This window comes from Aegilops tauschii, chromosome 5 (genome assembly GCF_002575655.3).
Source record: "Aegilops tauschii subsp. strangulata cultivar AL8/78 chromosome 5, Aet v6.0, whole genome shotgun sequence".
NCBI lineage: Eukaryota > Viridiplantae > Streptophyta > Magnoliopsida > Poales > Poaceae > Aegilops > Aegilops tauschii.
Genome location: NC_053039.3, coordinates 332,735,287 through 332,759,947, shown reverse-complemented (window position 1 = coordinate 332,759,947; position 24,661 = coordinate 332,735,287). Strand labels below are relative to the sequence as shown.

Here is a 24,661-nt window from a genome sequence, read left to right as displayed (position 1 = left end):
ATGACCCCGGTGTACGCATCGAACTGCTCGTTCAATGTTGTGTATGCCTTCCTGGTCTGATCACTAGCAAAGCGTCTCTGCAGAGAAGAAAAGTTAGTAGCCGCTAGCATCGAACTATCTCTTGTGCAGAAAAAGTTGCATTAAACTACAACACGGTGCATACCTCGCGACGAATCCAACACAGACCGAAAGTAGGCATGTCGATGCCGTCAACATCAAACATGGCGTCTATAGGCTCATGAACACGTACATCTGGTCGCCCTATAGAGAACCTCTTCCACGACCACAGCTGTAGGAATAGAGGGCATCCAAGAAGGGCTGGCTTTCTCGATGTAAGTTGGCAACCGTTGCACATAGCTCGGTATGTAGCCGCTAAGACCGCCGAACCCCAACTCCTCTGTCTGATCTGATCCGCCGTCTGAGCGCTCGCTATCTCGAGTGCCATTGGGATGTAGAGGGCGCTAATAGTGGTGACATGGTTCTCCGTGAACATCACCTTGCCGAAAAGCCACAGTAAGTAGGCCTCCAGGCTCCGAGTGATCTGTTCCGCAGTCAACGGCGCTCGGAAGTTCTGGATCTGCATTAAGCGAAGAGAAAGTTTTAGTAAGCCGCAATTATTTTCTGTAAAACTTTATGCACGATAACTTGAAGATAATAGGTAGGGGAAATTACCCGGAAATTTAGCAACCACTCATACTTAGGTCCGTGATGCTCCCATACCGGATCCGGAGCATCCGGAAAAACACCATGAAAACGTTGTGTAAGAGCTCGCTCCCAACCAGTCGGTGCGTCCAACGGTCCTACGGCATGACCTGCCAACGGTAGTCCGAGCAAAAGTGACACATCCTCCAGAGTAGGAGCCATCTCTCCCCCATCTGAAGTGAAACGTGTGGGTCTCTGGCCTCCAACGGTCCACTAAGCAGCTCAGCAAAGACCCATCGATGGCGAGGCGTTTCTCACCCGGGATAGACTCAACCAGACGCGCGAAAGGTAAAAGGCCGGCCCATTTCAACCTTCATCAGAGAACTTTTCAGTTAGTGTCTCCCATTTCAACCATTAATATGCATGTCAGTGTGCAAATTAATAAAGCACGTACCGCTGAAGCCACACTTAATAAAAATTCAGAACATAGTGTCACACTTATTACAAATTCAGAACATAGTGCCACACTTAATAAAAATTCAGAACATAGTGCCACATTTAATAAAAATTCAGAACATAGTGTCACACTTATTACAAATTCAGAACATAGTGCCACACTTAATAAAAATTCAGAACATAGTGCCACACTTAATACAAATTCAGAACATAGTGCCACACCACACTTAATACAAATTCAAAACATAGTGCCACACCACACTTAATACAAATTCAGAACAAACTAGTGCTAGCTTAGCTTCTTCCTCTCGCCCTTACTCCTCTACTGCCTCTACCTCCTCTTCTTTCCCGGTTGCCTCGTCCACGCCCAGTGACGAAAGTGGGACAATTAGTGTCCCTATGGCCAAATTCATTGCATAGAATGCATTGCCTAGTCGGACCTCCTGCTTCAGATTCATCCATATCATTTCGGATGCGCTGACACTGCCGTCTGCCTCTACTTGTACGCATATGCTCTGGGTTTGGAATGTAACGCCTTTCGGCGGGGTTGACGCTGTTGAAATTACTCATTGATCGAAAACCCATCAGCTCACCTGTCCAGGTATTGAGGACAGCCTCTTTCAGGAAATATGGAGACACAAACGATATTGCGTCCATTCCAAGCTGCCCGCAAGCAGCAAGTACATGTGAGCAAGGTAGGTGAAGCAATTTCGGTTTATTGCATGTGCACTCACACGTTGGCCAGGCTTCATTGCCAATTTTCACCTCATGCGTCCTCAACTCATTTGCACATCCGAATTTGTTGTTGGCTAAGCGGACCTCAAACCTTCTTTCTTGATTACCGATGGCGACTACAGTGTGTGACCTAGCTTTTTGCATCTTGTTGTCCATGTACTTCGTGACTCTTTCACAGTACCGTGTATTTGGGTTGTTCAAGATATGCTGCTCTGCTATTTGACGTCTGTCTCTGAAATACTTGACGGTGCCATAGAAAATACCCTCAATGATGGCTGTAAGTGGCAATGCCCGGTTTCCTCTAAGGACAAAATTTTATGTTTCCGCGAGGTTCGTTGTCATGACACCGTACCTTGCTCCATGTGTGTCATGTAGCAAAGACCACCTCTCCAGAGGCTCATGCTCTATCCACTGCTCGAAGGTTTTAATCGACCTCCCGAGCCTTCTCCTAGTACCAGGTGGGTCAAAGCCTGGCAGGTCACATAGCCCAACAGGCTCCTCCTCCACGGCCGCTGTTCTTGTTGCCAACTGTGCAGCTACTGCTTCAACATGTGCCCTCACCGCTGCATCTCTTGCAGCTTTCCTGTCCCTCACGTGTCTCTGCGTGCACACATAAGTCTGTCCCGTATCAAATTGTACTTCCATAACTGGTTCTGCTTGCAAAGTTTTTTGAACAGATTCATCAGGTTCTTATTTCTAAACTGCGAGAAGAAATTAGCCCCGAGATGGCGCATGCACCAACGGCTCTGCAAGTCCTGCCATGGAACTTGTTCCTCAGGGCCTGGGTTTGTCAGTGTCCTTATCGCACTGAGTATACCTGCATGCCTGTCATGAAGGATGCACACATTGGGCTTCTCCTTCACAACTGATATTTTCAACTGCCTGAAGAACCATGTCCAACTTTCAATGTTCTCACTCTCCACAAAAGCAAATGCTAGTGGGACGACTTGATTTTGCCCGTCTTGACCTATGGCTGTCAGGATCTGACCCTTGTACTTGCCTGTGAGAAAAGTACCGTCAACACATATCACCGGTCGGCAATGCCTGAAAGCTTCGATGCATACACCGAAAGAGAAGAAGAGACGATGCAACACCCTCACAGTTGGGAACTCTGGCATGAACATGTCTTGGATATCGATATAGGTGCCTGGATTCCGCTGCTGCAGGGTGTGGAGGAGGTGGACAACAGAGTCATATGCATCAAAATAAGAACCAAATCTCCTCTCAAGCGCTGCATGCTTAGCCCTCCAAGCCTTGCCATAAGAAATTCTGTACTTCAACCTGGCGAAGACTTTTGTCTGGACTGCCTTCACTTCCATAGCTTTGCCCTGCACTATCTCATCGTAAAACAATCGAGCAATAAGCGTGGATGAAAGGTTGGCATGATCTTGAGGGATGCAGGGAATAAGACAAGTGTGATTAACTAAGTCACTTATCACCCAACTTGTGCCATACTTAGGGAGAAAGCCGTGCACCCTGGCGGGACAATCTGCGTTCTTGCATACCATTGTCATGAATTTCTGACTGGACACCTGAGCTGTGAAAACCCTTTGCGTGGACATTGCCCAATTAATTATTGCATCCTTCAGGGCTTGCTTGTTCGGATACATAGCACCCGTCGCAATATTGTTCTGGTGATATTGCCAGGCTGAATCATGTCCATCATTCACGGTCATTGCAGATGATAAGTCATGATTCCACCATGCAGGATTCGGGACCTCCTCTGCATTTTCTTCTTCATCTGACTCGTCAGAATCATCGGCATGACCCCTTTCAACATCGGTGTCTTCTTCTTCCATCTGGTTCTGCATGTGCCCATCTACCTCGTCAGCGTCCACCTCACCATTGTAATCACCATCGGCATTTCCTCCTTCTACCTGACTACTCTGCCCTAGTTCATAACCATAAGCATTTCCTCCTTCTACCTGACTGCTCTGTCCTTGTTCGTAACCATAAGCATTTCCTCCTTCTACCTGACTGCTCTGTCCTTCGTAGCCACCCTCGCCTTTCATATGCAGTGACCTCCTTCACGACGGGAAGCACTAAAGCAACAGGATTGCATCCCCTTCGTTCACAACCTTGTAACCACCGCACCCAATCGGAGTCTCCCTCTATTGGCCTCAAATAAAAGTAAATTTTTGAACTTGACCGTGTCCACAATGCATGAACACCGACGGTGTGTGTTTCAGTATCAAGACCTAAACTTGCCGCAATCCATTCTTTCAACTGACTAACAGACCATGTTTGTGGTGCGCTCATTGCCACCTCTATGTGAGTAAATTCACTCAGATCTGCTCCCAACTCATTTGTTTGGACAGTACCAGGACCATAGTAAAATCTCAACTTCACTACATCGGACATCTCGACTCACCTATTTTTTTTCAACAACGAAATACAAGTATTAGACATGTCTATATATTACCAGGACCATAGTAAATTTCACGATCAATATAATTTAATCTATGTGGACGATTATGATGAGTTGCTTGACTCTTGTTTTAATAATAATATAATAAATAGGCCCATGTTTACTAATAATAAATAGCCTCAAATAATAATAATAATATAACCGACAAATATGATAATTCAGTTTATTTGAATTATATGGCCCATGTTGATGTATTTTTTATTTTAATCTATTTTAAGAATAATTTAGAAAAAGGCATGCGTCTTTTTTCTACGATCATGTAAAATTCTTCCTTGCAAAGAAGTTTTTATCCGAAGTTTTTTTGTTAGTAGGCCCACGTTGAGGCATTAGCGGGGTGCTATTGCTTGTTATGGGTTAAACTACAGTATGACAGTTTAAAAAAACAGTGTGGCATTGAGACGTATTTTAGTTAATGGACTTTAGAAAATACGCAGAATAAAGGTTAGCGTGTAATCCACTTCAAATTGGCATCGGATACGGACTGAAACGTTTTTTAACATGTAGTTGTACTTTTCCCTTTTTTGTTTGCTTGTTAAATTTCCATCACACTGACATGCTATGCACATGCCGACCCGAACTTTTTAAAAAAACTTGTCTCTTCTTTCGAACTTTTTATTCATGTTTTCAACTTCTTATCACGCACCTGTGTACGTGTCAAGTATTAAGCAACAACTTATTATCCCCACTAACAACTAATACAATTCACACACCTACAACTATATTACGAATATTTGCCGTAGCAACTACAAATATTTACGTATACTACCGGGGCAAATAACAATAATCGCACACAAATTTAATTTCACATCGAACGAAGCGTGCGTGCGAACGAAGAATATTTACGTATACTACCGGGGCAAATAACAATATTTACGTATACTACCGGGGCAAATAACAATAATCGCACACAAATATTTACGTATACTACTGGGGCAAATAACAATATTTACGTATACTACCGGGGCAAATAACAATAATCGCACACAAATATTTACGTATACTACCGGGGCAAATAACAATATTTACGTATACTACCGGAGCACCTACGAAAAATAAAATATAGGCTGAAATATACCCTTGAAGCGTGCGTGCGAACGAAGAACGACGAACGACGAACGACGAACGACGAACGGCGAACGACGAACGAAAAACTGCCGGTGCTCCGGCTCCAACGAAGAACGACGAACAACAGCTTCACCTCCACCACATTGCTCCAACTTCACCACCACCACACTGCCCCAATTTCACCACCACCTCCACCAAAATGCTCACCACGACCACCACGAGCTACCCCATCAGTAGATCGACACCTCTTTTGGCTGCCCTAAATGAGTTGAACCCATTCACGGTGCCAAAATCGCGAAAATCTTGCTCATTTAGGTGTATAAATGGGTGCCATTTTTCTGTAGAGAGAGGAGAAGGGAAGAACACAGAAGAAACGAGCAAGGGGAGAAGAAGAAGGGAGGAAGGGGAGGATAAGGCACGGGCCGGCCAGCGCGTCAGGTGGCAGCACCCTGTCGGCCAGCAGTTGGCCGATCGGCGGGCGGTAGGCCGACAGGGGCGCACCACGCCGACAACCCACTCCCTCCCCCTCGCGACGTGGCCCGACCAACCACAGGCCGCCGCGTGCCAGCCGGGCCTGCAGTCGGCCTGCTGTGGGCCGATTAGGCCCAGTCGGTCTGCAGCGGGCCGACGGTGTATTATTTTTGAAAATAATAATTTCGGCGTATTATTTCTGTAATTTAATAAAAAATGTATTATTTAAAAAAAATTAGCCCCGGGATCACACGACAAAAACAAACACGGAACGGAAAAATGCACGTATATGGGCCGGGCCCAAGTTGCTGGTACTGACGAATTTTTTAAAGCAGGAGAAGGGGGCCTCCAGGAAGTTGGGCCTTAAGAACGTCAAAACCCTAAGGAGTATGCACAGCACCCACTCACCTCCCCGCCGCCAGGTAACCGAGCCCCGGTCGCCTCCATGTTGACGCCGCCGCCGCCTCTCCGGTGAGCCGTCGCACCCCTCCTCACTCTTCGCTGCCTTGCCACCGTGGAGATCCGCCGCGCCACCACGCTGTCCTTCGTCCAGCGTCCGGGTGTCATACTCAACCTCGCCCCGCACGCGTCGTCGCCGACCTCCGCCCCGCCTGCGTTCAGCTAGCCATGGCGAATTGCCCCACTTTTCTTGCTATGATCCTCCCTTTCCTCGTTGCTGCGCTTCATGTTAGCAGGCAGCTCACCGTTCCCTCCTCCTCCGGCCCCCAGCACATCACGTCCTTATCCTTCTCCCCACGCCAGGAGCCGCCAGGCCCCATAGCGCAGTCGTCGTCCGAGAGCGAGGTCAAGCCCGAGGCTGCTGTATTGGAGGAGGTCATGAAGACAGGATTGTCGGCCGTGGATATGGATGAGAAATTGGAGCATCTAGCCAAGGTGCTTCGGCTGTTCGGCTACGAGCGCATGGCATCAGCGCTGCCGGTTACGGTGGACTCGAGAATGCTGGCGATCTGGCATGGTCCTGTCACCGTCTTCGCTGTCCCAGATGCTGCCTTCGAGGCCGCTTGCTCCGGCGGCCCGCTTCGTGCTCTTTTGCTCAAGCAAATGGCCCTTGGGTCATATCCCGTCTCGAAGCTTTCCTCGTACCCATCCTTGAGGCTTAGAACAGCTGCGTTTGGCTTTTGTCTCACATCAGTGACTACGATTGTGTGGTCGCCTTCCACTGATGATGTCACCAGAGTCGTTGGCATGAACTCCGTGGAGATTACTCGTCCTGACTTATACAGTGACGGACACTTTGTTGTACACGGAGTGAAGAGCTACATACACTTGCCGCTTTACGACTCGTGTACATTCATTCCCAAGGACCGGTCTTTCTTTGTGTCAAGAGTTCTGAACAAGATACTACTCCCTCCGTTCCGAATTACTTGTCGCACGTATGGATGTATTTTAGTTCTAGATACATCCATTTCAGCGACGGGTAATTTGGGACGGAGGGAGTAGTTGCTATTCTCGTCGGGCGTGATCCAGCGGTTCCGCAGTAGTGTGTGCACTGTACCTGTCGTTTCATGTGATTCAAGTCATTAGTATTATATATAACTATAATATTAGAAAATTGTATGTGCTTTGCACATCATGAAGTATATATTCATGTGATACAAGTCATTAATTGATTATGTATAACTATAATATTAGTAAATTGTATGTGCTTTGTACGTCATGAATGAAATATGTAACATCAGGGAGAATATGCATTCTTCAAATTTTATTTTCTTCCATTAATATTACACATGGCTCAACTCTCTAGAATTAGATTGTTCTATTTTTTATATTGGAGAATCTGATTCTTGGGATGGAGGAAAGATGCTTCTAGAACATCCCAAAAGTTAAGGGGAATAAAACCAAGCGCTCACAATCACTAGAGCTTATGGGGCCGTCAGATCCGATTTATAGCGCGATCTTGGCTGTTGGATCGCGGGTTCAATGCACTTGGGCCATCAGATATTTACCAGAGCGTTGTGCGCTCCTCACCGTCCCAGCTGCCGCCCCTGGTTGCAGGAGGTTTGTGAGTTTGGAGGCTTCCAGGTGAGGATTTAGTTGAGGTGAGCACCTGCACCCGTGGATCTGATCCCACTCAGTTTTGTCTCCTTTTGCATCTCCTATTTCTCCTTTGGCTTCTTCTTCATGGGGTATTTTGGCTTTTTGTTGTGTGTTCCTTGGATTTTAGCTGTCCACTTTCTTTTTCTTCCCCTTTCCTTTGATTTTTCTTTGGATGATTTTCGCCTGATTGACGTTGTATTGTTTACGTGTTGTTTCACAGCTACTGATCTTGGTGTCCATTGCCGCCTCGTAGTTCCGTTGGGCACGACTTCGGTTGGTCACATGTTTCTTGGTTGTTCAGGTAGCTGATTCATCCCTTGATATCTCTTTACTTAGTTTGATGCTATGTACAGGAAGCCAAGTAAGTGCAGCTTTGCATTTAGAAAACAAATGAGATTGCAAATTATTTCCATTGACAAGAATTTAGCAAAAGTGTACAAATAAGCAGTTACTTATTGTTTCCTCTCCACAAGCCTATGAGTTCAACAATTTGTAATGCAGGACACCATCTTTACTGGTTGCTTATCTAGGTTCTAGTTTTGTTGTTCAAAACTATTCGAGATCCCTTCAATTTACGTACTTTATTTTATAACTTCATTTGGCGTGGTGTGGGGGGTCCGCGTGAGGCATTGTTCCTGGATTACGAGTTTGGTTCATTGTCACTGGTCTGCTGCATCTGTTGTTAGAGGTTCAGGCCTTCAACCTTGAATTTGAAGATTAGTAGAATCGTTTAAGCAGTGATATGTTTGCATTTCAGCCTAGTACGTGACTATGATTTGTTTCTGGTGTACAAACTGTTGGCAAACATTGTATGAATAATCCACCGGGTTAAATTACTACAGATGATGTTTGAGGCACATAGGTAGATGAATTGTTGATCTGTTCTGAATTACATAGGTAGTTGTATGTATGCCTCCAAATCTTTTTGCTGCAAGTAGGTGCCGAACAAATGATTCAGGGACCCATGGACCACTGCAGAAAACATTAGTGTCTACTTTTCGATTTTAAGCAGGGCATGTCTGCGCATGAGCGGTAAGCAGAGGTGCATTACAAGTTTAGATGTATATAATCCTGGTCTCAGAATGTTCTTGGAGCACAAATAGGTGAAGCGGAGATTTTTCTTTTTGCGGTTCAGGGTTGTGCGTGACTATGATTTGCTCCAGTGCACACCATGATTGGCAACATTTTAGGAATAATCCACTAATAAATGACCGCAGATGATTTTTGAGGATGTAATTGTAGATGAATTCATGATCAATTCTGAATGACCGGTAATAGCTGAATGTTTGCACTGTCTCAGCATGGCATTGAGTGGGTAGGTTGCATCCAAATCTTTTTGCTCCAAGTGGATGCCGTGCAAATGTTTCAGGGACCCATGGGGTACTGCATAAAAATATAAGTGTGTATTGGTTCAATTTTAAGCAGGGCGTGTGTGCACGTGAGCGCTAATCAGAGGTGTATTACAAGTTTGTATGTGCAGGCTGAGTGCTCTACTGTTTCGATTATGTATTGTTTTGGGGCACTGTTTTTCTGTGCAATAGAAATGTGACGAGCATTGTGTGGCTAAAATTTCTGTTTGTCATGCAGGATCAGGGTTGGACCATGTAGAGCACCATGCCCATCGAGGGTGACGGCTCTTGAGAAAGCTATTGGGGTTTTTGCTGAGAATCCTTCGAAGAGTGCAGTTGTGCCTGACCCAGGAATAAGTTTTGACTTATTAGGACATGCGTACAATTTCTTCAACCTATATTCTTGGGAGAAAGATTTTGGTATAAGATATGCGAAGAGTAGGTTAAATGTAGAAACGACGAAATGCATGCAAGAGATAGTGTGTGGATGCGCGGTTAGTGACTCTCGCTACCTTTTTTGATGTCCACTGTTTGGCATATTCATTTGGATGCAGTATTTTTTTATAGCTATTTTCATTTGTCGTTTGTTGTGCTTTTTGCAGGGGAAAGCCGTAGTAGACAACACATGGTCATGCAGATGTGAATGCCCAGCCTTGGTAAGGTTGCTGAGGAGGTTCCACTGGTCAGGTTTGACCTGGACCGCACAGTTGACCTGCTGACGTAGTGCTGACGAGTAATGCCTTTTCTGGATTTATTCTTATTCAGGAAATTCCAGAAAATGACTTAATCTTCAAAAATTCATAGAAAATAAACTATAACTCAGAATGAAATAAATTATATATGAAAAATTATCAGAAAAATCCAATCTATCCATCTGTACCTTTTTCATGCATGAGAAACCAACTTATACCTACTGTATAAGTAAAAACATGATAATGGCATCTTAAATGCTTAATGTGGAGCTGGCATATGAACCTTTGGTTCATATGGACTTCATCTAAATTGTTGCTAGGTGCATTAGGCCAAATCACAGCATATTGCCATGTCATGATCATGCATCATATTGCGCATTGCATTAATTGTGTTCTTTCTTTGTTGCCGGTGTTTGTCCCCTCTTAGTAGACGTGGTTCCGACGATGAGATCGATGACACCGATGAAGAGCTATTACTATCTTCAGAAGTGCCAGGCAAGCAAAACCCTCTTGTTCTTTTCGATACAATCCCACTCTCTCGCTCCTGCTCTCTTTTATTGCATTAGGCCAACAACGATTCAGCTGTTACATGTTGCAGTAGTTGAATCCCTTTTCCTCTGCATGACCTGTCATTGCCACAGTAAATAGATGAAACCCACTAGCATGAGTAGTTGTTTGAGCCCTGATGTGCCTACTCATTCATGCTTGTTTGTCATGACTGTTACTGCTTAGAGTTGAGTCAGGTCTGATTCATCGGGGATGAATTAGAATGTGGTGAACATGTCCTACTGTTGAGAGCTAAGTGTGTGAACACGGTTTGGTAAAGGTAGCGGTGAGAGGCCATGTAGGAGTACATGGTGGGTTGTCTCATTGAAGCCATCCTCAGGAACTGAGATCTGTGTTTGTGATCCATGAACAGCTACTACCACACGTTGGGCCTTGAAATATGACCCCGCTCGACTTATTAACCGCCCCTGTCCTCTGTCCAGGAGTTGCAAGTAGTTTCTGGTGTTTGTAGTATGCTGGAGGCCGTGCGCAGCGCTGACCCGAGGGGTGGGCTGTGATGCGGTAGGCATGTGGCCGGGTATGCCGGGCGGCCGTTTGGTGTCGTGGAACCCTGTACACATCGTTCGGGGCCGTATGTGGAAACCTCGGCCGGACTCCCTGCAGATGGAACCTGAATAGCTGATAAACCTGGACTAGAGACTTGTGTGGTTAGTCAGGTCGTGGTCTACACCCACGTCGGCTTTCGCTTGAAGTCTGTCGAGCACATGTCGTGTGCAGACGCTAAGTGGTGGAAACATGTGTGAAGAAGTACACCCCTGCAGGGTCATAAATGATCTATTCGAATAGCCACGTCCGCGGTAAAGGACCTCTGGGTTGCCTATACAGTTCATAGACAAGTGAAAGTGGATACTCTAAAATGCGCAAGATAAGCGTGAGTGCTATGGATGGCGTTTTCGTAGGGAGACGAGAGCGGATCCATAGTGGTGTATTGATTTGGTGAACATGTGGACTCGTGTGCGCCACCTCAAAAGAGTTAGTTGCAGTCATAGTTCAGGATAGCCACCGAGTCAAAGCTGGCTTGCTGCAGTCAAACTCCACCACCCCTTTATTGATACTGATGCATATGTAGCTAGTTTTGATGGAAGTCTTGCTGGATACATTTGTACTCATGTTTGCTTAATTTATGTTTACTAGTGAGACTTCAGTCTCACTAGTAGTTCCGCATGGACTTCGACGTTTAGCTTGATACCTCAGCTACGATCTTGTGCCCTCGGCAGGGTCTTGTAGATAGTCAGGCTTCTCAGCCTTTTTCATTTGTAGTTTTCTGTACTCAGACATGTTTATGCTTCCGCTTGTTGCTTGTATGCTCTGTATGTTGGGTCATGAGACCCATGTTTGTAATACTTGGCTCCTCAGAGCCTAACGAATAAATACTTGAGTTGTAGAGTTTTGTTGTGATGCCATGTTGTATTTGCACATGTCGAGCATATTGTGTGTATGATTTGAAATGCTTGGTATGTGTGGGATCTGACAACCTAGTTGTTTATCCTTGGTAGCCTCTCTTACCGGAAAATGTCTCCTAGTGTTTCCACTGAGCCATGGTAGCTTGCTACTGCTCCGGAATACTTAGGCTGGCCAGCATGTGTCCTTATTCGTTCTTGTGTCTGTCCTTTCGGGGAAATGTCACGCGGTGTCTACCGGAGTCCTGTTAGCCTGCTACAGCCCGGATTCTCCGGAGTCCTGTTAGCCCAGCTGCTACAGCCAGGATTTACTCGCTGATGACGGACACGTTCGTTGCTGGGTCATGTATGTCTGTCCCTGTAAGTTAGTGCCACTTTGGGTTTACGACTAGTCATGTCGGCCCGGGTTCTTTGTCATATGGATGCTAGCGACACTATCATATACGTGAGCCAAAAGGCGCAAACGGTCCCGGGCCAGGTAAGGTGGCACCCGTGGGAATATCGTGCGTGAGGCCGCAAAGTGATATGATGTGTTACATGCTAGATCGGTGTGACTTAGGATCGGGGTCCTGACAGTGCATGTTTACTCCCCGTGGAACAAATTTCATACATTGAGAATCTTGATTTTTAAATTCTAGTACATCCAAAACTTATTTGAAGTTCATGAAACTTATCGTGTTGTCATATGGACACCAATACAAAGTGGCATTGTACTTTTTTGTGTGTCAAATTTGAGACCAGTTTGATGTAATCTTTATCTAATTACTGATGGGAGATTATTAATAATTCGAAACCAATATCCCAAACAGATTATTTATTCGAACCGTGAGTGTTAGACCAACAATATACGTGCCATGCTTCGGTTAAGCAATAAAGCCATAGCATTAATCATCCAAATAGAAAAACAATATACGTGCTGCCGCGTGACCCGTGTGCCGTGTGAGCAGGCGTGAGTTGACGGGACACATGCGAGCCGTTCGCCGCGCAGGCAGACGGGGAGGCGTGCGTGCAGGTGTGTGAATTGACGGAGGCGTGCTCGCTGCGTATTGTCATCGGGAGGCGTGCGAGTAGCTGTGTGAAACTTTGGTAGGCATGTGATACGTCCATTTTGCATCATGCTTTTATATCGATATTTATTGCATTATGGGCTGTTACTACACGTTATGTCACAATACTTATGCCTATTCTCTCTTATTTTACAAGGTTTACATAAGGAGGGAGAATGCCGGCAGCTGGAATTCTGGGCTGGAAAAGGAGCAAATATTAGAAGCCTATTCTGCACAACTCCAAAAGTCCTGAAACTCCACGAAAGTTATTTTTGGAAATAATAAAAAATATTGAGCGAAAGAAGTACGCCAGAGGGGGACCCACCTGGCCACGAGGGTGGGGGGCGCGGCCCCTGCCTCGTGGGCCCCCTGTTGGCTCTCCGGTGGCCATCTTCTGCTATATGAAGTCTTTCGTCAAGGGAAAAATCATAAGCAACCTTTCGGGACGAGACTCCGCCGCCACGAGGCGGAACCTTGGCGGAACCAATCTAGGGCTTCGGCAGAGCTGTTCTGCCGGGGACACTTCCCTCCGAGAGGGGGAAATGATCGCCATCGTCATCACCAACGCTCCTCTCATCGGGAGAGGGCAATCTCCATCAACATCTTCACCAGCACCATCTCCTCTCAAAACCCTAGTTCATCTCTTGTATCCAATTCTTGTCTTCAAGTCCGGGATTGGTACTAGTAGGTTGCTAGTAGTGTTGATTACTCCTTGTAGTTGATGCTAGTTGGTTTATTTGGTGGAAGATCATATGTTCAGATCCTTTATGCATATTAATACCCCTCTGAGTAGTTACGTTTGTTCCTGAGGACATGGGAGAAGTCTTGCTATTAGTAGTCATGTGAATTTGGTATTCGTTTGATATTTTGATGAGATGTATGTTGTCTAGCCTCTAGTGGTGTTATGTGAACGTCGACTACATAACACTTCACCATTATTTGGGCCTAGAGGAAGACATTGGGAAGTAATAAGTAGATGATGGGTTGCTAGAGTGACAGAAGCTTAAACCCTAGTTTATGCGTTGCTTCGTAAGGGGCTGATTTGGATCCATATGTTTCATGCTATGGTTAGGTTTACCTTAATACTTTTGTTGTAGTTGCGGATGCTTGCAATAGAGGTTAATCATAAGTAGGATGCTTGTTCAAGTAAGAACAACACCCAAGCACCGGTCCAACCACATATCAAATTATCAAAGTACCGAACGCGAATCATATGAATGTGATGAAAACTAGCTTGACGATAATTCCCATGTGTCCTCGGGAGCGCTTTTTTCCATATAAGAGTTTGTCCAGGCTTGTCCTTTGCTTCAAAAAGGATTGGGCCATCTTGCTGCACTTTATTTACTTTTGTTACTTCTTGCTCGTTACAAATTATCCTATCACAAAACTATCTGTTACCACTTATTTCAGTACTTGTAGAGAAAACCTTGCTGAAAACCGCTTATCATTTCCTTCTGCTCCTCGTTGGGTTCGACACTCTTACTTATCGAAAGGACTACGATAGATCCCCTATACTTGTGGGTCATCAAGACTCTTTTCTGGCGCCGTTGCCAGGGAGTGAAGCGCCTTGGGTAGGTGGAATTTGGTAAGGAAAAATTTATATAGTGTGCTGAAATTTACTGTCACTTGTTACTATGGAAAGTAATCCTCTGAGGGGCTTGTTCGGGGTATCTTCACCCCGACCAGTAGAGCAAAGAGTTGCTCCTCAACCTACTGAACCTACTGAAAATGAAAATGTTCCCTTTGAAGTTCCTTCGGGTATGTTAGAAAAACTGCTAGCTAATCCTTTTGCAGGAGATGGAACAAAGCATCCTGATGAGCACCTAATCTATGTGGATGAAGTTTGTGGATTATTTAAGCTTGTAGGTATACCCGATGATGTTGTTAAGAATAAGGTCTTCCCTTTATCTTTGGAGGGAGATGCATCGACATGGTATAGGCTATGTGATGATACGGGGTCATGGAACTACAAACGATTGAAATTGGAATTTCATTAGAAGTTTTATCCTATGCATCTTGTGTTGGTAATCGTAGCATAATTTTAAAATTTTCCTACGTTCACCAAGATGCATCTATGGAGTGTACTAGCAACGAGGGGAAGGGAGTGCATCTACATACCCTTGTAGATCGCGAGCGGAAGCGTTCTAATGAACGTGGATGACGGAGTCGTACTCGCCGTGATCCAAATCACCGATGACCGAGTGCCGAACGGACGGCACCTCCGCGTTCAACACACGTACGGTGCAGCGACGTCTCCTCCTTCTTGATCCAGCAAGGGGGAAGGAGAGGTTGATGGAGATCCAGCAGCACGACGGCGTGGTGGTGGATGTAGCGGGTCTCGTGCAGGGCTTCGCCGAGCTACTACGAGAGAGAGAGGTGTTGCAGGGGAGGAGGGAGGCGCCCAAGGCTGTTGTGTCTTGCCCTCCCTCCCCCCTTTATATAGGCCCCCTGGGGGGGGCGCCGGCCCTGGAGATCAGATCCAAGGGGGGGGGGGGGCGACGGCCAAGTGGGGGGAAGGGGTGCCTTGCCCCCCAAGGCAAGGGGGAACTCCCCCCTAGGGTTCCCAACCCTAGGCGCATGGGGGGGAGGCCCAAGGGGGGCGCCCCAGCCCACTAGGGGCTGGTTCCCTTCCACTTTCAGCCCACGGGGCCCTCCGGGACAGGTGGCCCCACCCGGTGGACCCCCGGGACCCTTCCGGTGGTCCCGGTACAATACCGATAACCCCCGAAACTTTCCCGGTGGCCGAAACTGGACTTCCTATATATAATTCTTCACCTCCGGACCATTCCGGAACCTCTCGTGACGTCCGTGATCTCATCCGGGACTCCGAACAACTTTCGGGTTTCCGCATACATATATCTCTACAACCCTAGCGTCACCGGACCTTAAGTGTGTAGACCCTACGGGTTCGGGAGACATGCAGACATGACCGAGACGCCTCTCTGGTCAATAACCAACAGCGGGATCTGGATACCCATGTTGGCTCCCACATGCTCCACGATGATCTCATTGGATGAACCACGGTGTCGAGGATTCAATCAATCCGTATGCAATTCCCTTTGTCAATCGGTATGTTACTTGCCCGAGATTCGATCGTCGGTATCCCAATACCTTGTTCAATCTCGTTACCGCCAAGTCTCTTTACTCGTACCGCAATGCATGATCCCGTGACTAACGCCTTAGTCACATTGAGCTCATTATGATGATGCATTACCGAGTGGGCCCAGAGATACCTCTCCGTTATACGGAGTGACAAATCCCAGTCTCGATCCGTGCCAACCCAATAGACACTTTCGGAGATACCCGTAGTGCACATTTATAGTCACCCAGTTACGTTGTGACGTTTGGCACACCCAAAGCACTCCTACGGTATCCGGGAGTTGCACGATCTCATGGTCTAAGGAAAAGATACTTGACATTTGGAAAAGCTCTAGCAAACGAAACTACACGATCTTTTATGCTATGCTTAGGATTGGGTCTTGTCCATCACATCATTCTCCTAATGATGTGATCCCGTTATCAATGACATCCAATGTCCATAGCCAGGAAACCATGACTATCTGTTGATCAACGAGCTAGTCAACTAGAGGCTTACTAGGGACACTTTGTGGTCTATGTATTCACACATGTATTACGATTTCCGGACAATACAATTATAGCATGAATAATAGACAATTACCATGAACAAAGAAATATAATAATAACCATTTATTATTGCCTCTAGGGCATATTTCCAACATCTTGTTCATCGTGATCGCAATTATATATATAATTTTTGGCCTCGCGAAGGAGAAAGCATCGCTCAAGCTTGGGGGAGGCTTAAATCAATGTTATATTCATGCCCCAATCATGAGCTCCCAAGAGAAATAATTATTCAAAGCTTTTATGCTCGGCTTTCTGAAAACAATCGCACCATGCTCGATACTTCTTGTGCTGGCTCTTTTATGATGAAGACTATTGAATTCAAATGGAATTTATTGGATAGAATTAAACGCAACACTGAAGATTGGGATCTCGACGAAGGTAAGGAGTCAGGTATGACACCTAAGTTTGATTGTGTTAAGTCTTTTATGGATACCGATGTTTTCCGTAAATTTAGCACTAAATATGGACTTGACTCTGAGATAGTAGCTTCTTTCTGTGAATCTTTTGCTACTTATGTTGATCTCCCCAAGGAGAAGTGGTTTAAATATCATCCTCCCATAGAAGTAAAAGTAGCTGCACCTACCAAAGTTAAAGAAAAGACTATTACTTATAATGATCCTGTTGTTCCTACTTCTTATGTTGAGAAACCACCTTTCCCTGTTAGGATAAAGGATCATGCTAAAGCTTCAACTGTGGTTCGTAAAAGCAATATTAGAACTTATACACCTCCTGAGCAGATTAAAGTTGAACCTAATATTGCTATTGTTAAAGATATCTTGGCTGATAATATTGATGGGCATGTTATTTATTTCTGCGGTGAAACTGCTAGAATTGCCAAACCTTGTGCTAAAGATAAACATAGACCTGTCGTAGGCATGCCTGTTATTTCTGTTAAAATAGGAGATCATTGTTATCATGGCTTATGTGATATGGGTGCTAGTGCTAGTGCTATACCTCATGACCTATACAAAGAAATTATGCATGAAATTGCACCTGCTGAGATAGAAGGTATTGATGTTACCATCAAACTTGCTAATAGAGATACAATATCACCCATTGGAATTGTTAGAGATGTTGAAGTCTTGTGTGGGAAAACTAAATATCCTGCTGATTTTCTTGTTCTTGGTTCCCCACAAGATAGCTTTTGTCCCATTATTTTTGGTAGACCCTTCTTGAACACTGTCAATGCTAGAATAGACTGCGAAAAGAGTGTTGTTACTATTGGCTTGGGTGATATGTCCCATGAGTTTAATTTCTCTAAATTTAGTAAACAACACCGTGAAGAAGAATTGCCTAGTAAGGATGAAATTATTGGTCTTGCTTCTATTGCCGTACCTCCTAGTGATCCTTTAGAACAATATTTGCTAGACCATGAAAATGATATGTTTATGAATGAAAGAAGGGAAATAGATGAAGTATTCTTTAAATAGGAACCTATTCTGAAACACAATTTGCCTGTTGAAATCCTAGGGGATCCTCCTCCACCCAAGGGTGATCCCGTGTTTGAGCTTAAACAGTTGCCTGATACTCTTAAATATGCTTATCTTGATGAAAAGAAGATATATCCTGTTATTAGTAGTGCTAACCTTTCAGGGCATGAAGAAGAGAGATTATTGAAAACTCTGAAGAAGCACCGTGCTGCCATTGGATATACTCTTGATGATCTTAAGGGCATTAGTCCCACTCTATGTCAACATAAAATAAATTTGGAAGAAGATGCCAAACCGGTTGTTGATCATCAACGAAGGCTGAATCCTAAGATGAAAGACGTGGTAAGAAAAGAAATACTGAAGCTTCTGGAGGCAGGTATAATTTATCCCGTTGCTGATAGTCAGTGGGAAGTCCTGTCCATTGTGTCCCTAAGAAGGGAGGTATTACGGTCATTCCTAATGATAAAGATGAATTGATTCCGCAAAGAATTATTACAGGTTATAGGATGGTAATTGATTTCCGCAAATTAAATAAGGCTACTAAAAAGAATCATTACCCCTTACCTTTTATCGATCAAATGCTAGAAAGATTATCCAAACATACACATTTTTGCTTTCTAGATGGTTATTCTGGTTTCTCTCAAATACCTGTGTCAGCCAATGATCAATCAAAGACTACTTTTACTTGCCCTTTTGGTACTTTTGCTTATAGACGTATGCCTTTTGGTTTATGTTATGCACCTGCTACCTTTCAAAGATGCATGATGGCTATATTCTCTGACTTTTGTGAAAAGATTTGTGAGGTTTTCATGGACGACTTTTCCGTCTATGGATCATCTTTTGACGATTGCTTGAGCAACCTTGATCGAGTTTTGCAGAGATGTGAAGAAACTAATCTTGTCTTGAATTGGGAAAAGTGCCACTTTATGGTTAATGAAGGTATTGTCTTGGGGCATAAGGTTTCTGAAAGAGGTATTGAGGTTGATAAAGCCAAGGTTGATGCTATTGAAAAGATGCCATGTCCCAAGGACATCAAAGGCATAAGAAGTTTCCTTGGTCACGCCGGATTTTATAGGAGGTTCATTAAGGACTTCTCAAAAATTTCTCGGCCTTTGACCAATTTATTACAAAAAGATACACCATTTGTCTTTGATGATGATTGTGTAGAAGCATTTGAAATACTTAAGAAAGCATTGATCTCTGCACCTATTGTTCATCCACCTGATTGGAATTTACCCTTTGAAATTATGTGTGATGCTAGTGATTATGCTGTAGGTGCTGTTCTAGGGCAAAGAGTGGATACGAAATTAAATGTTATTCAATATGCCAGTAAAACTCTAGACAATGCTCAGAGAAATTATGCTACTACTGAAAAAGAATTCTTAGCAGTCGTATTTGCTTGTGATAAGTTCAGACCTTATATTGTTGATTCTAAAGTAACTATTCACACTGATCATGCTGCTATTAAATATCTTATGGAAAAGAAAGATGCTAAACCTAGACTCATTAGATGGGTTCTCCTGCTACAAGAATTTGATTTGCATATTGTTGATAGAAAGAGAGCTGAGAACCCCGTTGCAGACAACTTGTCTAGGTTAGAAAATGTTCTTGATGACCCACTACCTATTGATGATAGCTTTCCTGATGAGCAATTAAATGTCATAAATGCTTCTCGTACTGCTCCGTGGTATGCTGATTATGCTAATTATATTGTTGCTAAATTCATACCACCTAGTTTCACATACCAACAAAAGAAAAAGTTCTTCTATGATTTGAGACATTACTTTTGGGATGACCCACATCTTTATAAAGAAGGAGTAGATGGTGTTATTAGATGTTGTGTACCTGAGCATGAACAGGAACAGATCCTCCGCAAGTGTCACTCCGAAGTTTATGGAGGACACCACGCTGGAGATAGAACTGCACATAAGGTATTGCAATCCGGTTTCTATTGACCTACTCTCTTCAAGGATGCCCGTAAGTTTGTGTTATCTCGTGATGAATGTCAAAGAATTGGTAATATTAGTAGACGTCAAGAAATGCCTATGAATTATTCACTTGTTATTGAACCATTTGATGTTTGGGGCTTTGATTATATGGGACCTTTTCCTGCCTCTAATGGATATACACATATTTTAGTTGCTATTGATTACGTTACTAAGTGAGTAGAAGCTATTCCAACTAGTAGTGCTGATCATAACACTTCTATTAAGATGCTTAAAGAAGTTATTTTTCCGAGGTTTGGAGTCCCTAGATATTTAATGGCTGATGGTGGTTCACATTTTATTCATGGTGCTTTCCGTAAAATGCTTGCTAAGTATGATGTTAATCATAGAATTGCATCTCCTTATCACCCACAGTCTAGTGGTCAAGTAGAATTGAGTAATAGAGAGCTCATTTTAATTTTGCAAAAGACTGTCAATAGGTATAGAAAGAATTGGTCCAAGAAACTTGATGATGCATTATGGGCCTATAGAACTGCATATAAAAATCCTATGGGTATGTCTCCGTATAAAATGGTTTATGGAAAAGCATGTCACTTACCTCTCGAACTAGAACATAAGGCATATTGGGCTATTAAAGAGCTCAACTATGATTTCAAACTTGCCGGAGAGAAGAGGTTATTTGATATTAGCTCACTTGATGAATGGAGAATCCAAGCTTATGAAAATGCCAAGTTGTTTAAAGAAAAAGTTAAAAGATGGCATGACAAAAGGATACAAAAGCGTGAGTTTAATGTAGGTGATTATGTATTGTTGGAAATATGCCCTAGAGGCAATAATAAATGGTTATTATTATATTTCTTTGTTCATGATAATAGTCTATTATTCATGCTATAATTGTATTGTCCGGAAATCATAATACATGTGTGAATACATAGACCACAACCTGTCCCTAGTAAGCCTCTAGTTGACTAGCTCGTTGATCAACAGATAGTCATGGTTTCCTGACTATGGACATTGGATGTCGTTGATAACGGGATCACATCATTAGGAGAATGATGTGATGGACAAGACCCAATCCTAAGCATAGCATAAAAGATCGTGTAGTTTCGTTTGCTAGAGCTTTTCCAAATGTCAAGTATCTTTTCCTTAGACCATGAGATCGTGCAACTCCCGGATACCGTAGGAGTGCTTTGGGTGTGCCAAACGTCACAACGTAACTGGGTGACTATAAAGGTGCACTACGGGTATCTCCGAAAGTGTCTGTTGGGTTGGCACGGATCGAGACTGGGATTTGTCACTCCGTATGACGGAGAGGTATCTCTGGGCCCACTCGGTAATGCATCATCATAATGAGCTCAATGTGACTAAGGCGTTAGTCACGGGATCATGCATTGCGGTACGAGTAAAGAGACTTGCCGGTAACGAGATTGAACAAGGTATTGGGATACCGACGATCGAATCTCGGGCAAGTAACATACCGATTGACAAAGGGAATTGCATACGGGATTGATTGAATCCTCGACACCGTGGTTCATCCGATGAGATCATCGTGGAACATGTGGGAGCCAACATGGGTATCCAGATCCCGCTGTTGGTTATTGACCGGAGAGGCGTCTCGGTCATGTCTGCATGTCTCCCGAACCCGTAGGGTCTACACACTTAAGGTTCGGTGACGCTAGGGTTGTAGAGATATATGTATGCGGAAACCCGAAAGTTGTTCGGAGTCCCGGATGAGATCCCGGACGTCATGAGAGGTTCCAGAATGGTCCGGAGGTGAAGAATTATATATAGGAAGTCCAGTTTCGGCCACCGGGAAAGTTTCGGGGGGTTACCGGTATTGTACCGGGACCACCGGAAGGGTCCCGGGGGTCCACCGGGTGAGGCCACCTATCCCGGAGGGCCCCATGGGCTGAAAGTGGAAGGGAACCAGCCCTTAGTGGGCTGGGGCGCCCCCCTTGGGCCTCCCCCCATGCGCCTAGGGTTGGGAACCCTAGGGGGGGAGCTTCCCCCTTGCCTTGGGGGGCAAGGCACCCCTTCCCCCTTTGGCCGCCGCCCCCCCCCCCCGGAGATCACATCTCCCTGGGCCGGCGCCCCCCCAGGGGGCCTATATAAAGGGGGGGGGGAGGGAGGGCAGAAACACACAGCCTTGGGCACCTCCCTCCTCCCCTGCAACACCTCTCTCTCTCTCGCAGAAGCTCGACGAAGCCCTGCCGAAGACCCGCTACATCCACCACCACGCCGTCGTGCTGCTGGATCTCCATCAACCTCTCCTTCCCCCTTGCTGGATCAAGAAGGAGGAGACGTCGCTGCACCGTACGTGTGTTGAACGCGGAGGTGCTGTCCGTTCGGCACTCGGTCATCGGTGATTTGGATCACGGCGAGTACGACTCCGTCATCCACGTTCATTGGAACGCTTCCGCTCGCGATCTACAAGGGTATGTAGATGCACTCCTTTCCCCTCGTTGCTAGTACACTCCATAGATGCATCTTGGTGAGCGTAGGAAAATTTTAAATTATGCTATGATTCCCAACAATGGTATCAGAGCCAGGCCTATGCGTAGTTACTATGCACGAGTAGAACACAAAGCAGTTGTGGGCGTTGAGTTTGCCAATTATTCTTGCCGCTACTAGTCGTTTCTTGTTTCGGCGGCATTGTAGGATGAAGCGGCCCGGACCAACCTTACACGTACGCTTACGTGAGACAGGTTCCACCGACTGACATGCACTAGTTGCATAAGGTGGCTAGCGGGTGTCTGTCTCTCCTACTTTAGTCGGAACGGATTCGATGAAAAGGGTCCTTATGAAGGGTAAATAGAAATTGGCAAATCACGTTGTGGTCATACGTAGGTAAGAAAACGTTCTTGCTAGAAACCTACAAACCACGTAAAAACTTGCAACAACAATTAGAGGACGTCTAACTTGTTTTTGCAGCAAGTGCTATGTGATGTGATATGGCCAGAAGATGTGATGAATGATATATGTGATGTATGAGATTGATCATATTCTTGTAATAGGAATCACGACTTGCATGTCGATGAGTATGACAACCGGCAGGAGCCATAGGAGTTGTCTTTATTATTTTGCATGACCTGCGTGTCATTGAATAATGCCATGTAATTTACTTTACTTTGTTGCTAAACACGTTAGCCATAGAAGTAGAAGTAATCGTTGGCGTGACGACTTCATGAAGACACAATGATGGAGATCATGATGATGGAGATCATGGTGTCATGCCGGTGACGAAGATGATCATGGTGCCCCGAAGATGGAGATCAAAGGAGCATGATGATATTGGCCATATCATGTCACTATTTGATTGCATGTGATGTTTATCATGTTTTTGCATCTTATTTGCTTAGAACGACGGTAGCAAGTAGGATGATCCCTTATAATAATTTCAAGAAAGTGTTCACCCTAACTGTGCACCGTTGCGAAGGTTCGTTGTTTCGAAGCACCACGTGATGATCGGGTGTGATAGATTCTAACGTTCGAATACAACGGGTGTTGACGAGCCTAGCATGTACAGACATGGCCTCGGAACACACGCAATACACTTAGGTTGACTTGACGAGCCTAGCATGTACAGACATGGCCTCGGAACACGGAGGACCGAAAGGTCGAGCATGAGTCGTATAGAAGATACGATCAACATGGAGATGTTCACCGATCTTGACTAGTCCGTCTCACGTGATGATCGGACACGGCCTAGTTGAATTCGGATCATGTTTCACTTAGATGACTAGAGGGATGTCTATCTGAGTGGGAGTTCATTAAAAATTTGATTAGATGAACTCAATTATCATGAACTTAGTCTAAAATCTTTACACTATGTATTGTAGATCAAATGGCCAACGTTGTCCTCAATTTCAACGCGTTCCTAGAGAAAACCAAGCTGAAAGATGATGGCAGCAACTATACGGACTGGGTCCGGAACCTGAGGCTCATCCTCATAGTAGCTAAGAAAGATTATGTCTTAGAAGCACCGCTAGGTGAAGCACCAATCCCAGAGAACCAAGACGTTATGAACGCTTGGCAATCACGTGCTGATGATTACTCCCTCGTTCAGTGCGGCATGCTTTACAGCTTAGAGCCGGGTCTCCAAAAGCGTTTTGAGAAACATGGAGCATATGAGATGTTCGAGGAGCTGAAACTGGTTTTTCAAGCTCATGCCCGGGTCGAGAGATATGATGTCTCTGACAAGTTCTTCAGCTATAAAATGGAGGAGAATAGTTCTGTTAGTAAGCACATACTCAGAATGTTTGGGTTGCATAACCGCTTGTCTCAGCTGGGAGTCAATCTCCCGGATGACGCGGTCATTGACAGAATCCTCCAGTCGCTCCCACCAAGCTACACGAGCTTTGTGATGAACTACAATATGCAGGGGATGGAAAAGACCATTCCCGAGGTATATTCAATGCTGAAATCAGCGGAAGGGGAGATCAGAAAAGAACATCAAGTGTTGATGGTGAATAAAACCACTAAGTTCAAGAAGGGCAAGGGTAAGAAGAACTTCAAGAAGGACGGCAAGGGAGTTGCCGCGCCCGGTAAACCAGTTACTGGGAAGAAGTCAAAGAATGGACCCAAGCCCGAGACTGAGTGCTTTTATTGCAAGGGAAGTGGTCACTGGAAGCGGAACTGCCCCAAATACTTAGCGGACAAGAAGAAGGCCGGCAACACCAAAGGTATATGTGATATAGATGTAATTGATGTGTACCTTACCAGTACTCGTAG

General features: G+C 44.9%; 1 long non-coding RNA gene across 1 annotated transcript; it reads left to right on the top strand.

Annotated features, from left to right (window-relative positions):
* The first annotated feature begins 6,213 nt into the window (after positions 1 to 6,213).
* On the top strand, positions 6,214 to 13,723 carry LOC120963959 (uncharacterized). Its single transcript, XR_005755644.3, has 4 exons — positions 6,214 to 7,857; positions 8,076 to 8,156; positions 9,443 to 9,698; positions 9,807 to 13,723. It is a non-coding gene; the product is annotated as an uncharacterized lncRNA (long non-coding RNA).
* Positions 13,724 to 24,661: the final 10,938 nt, after the last annotated feature.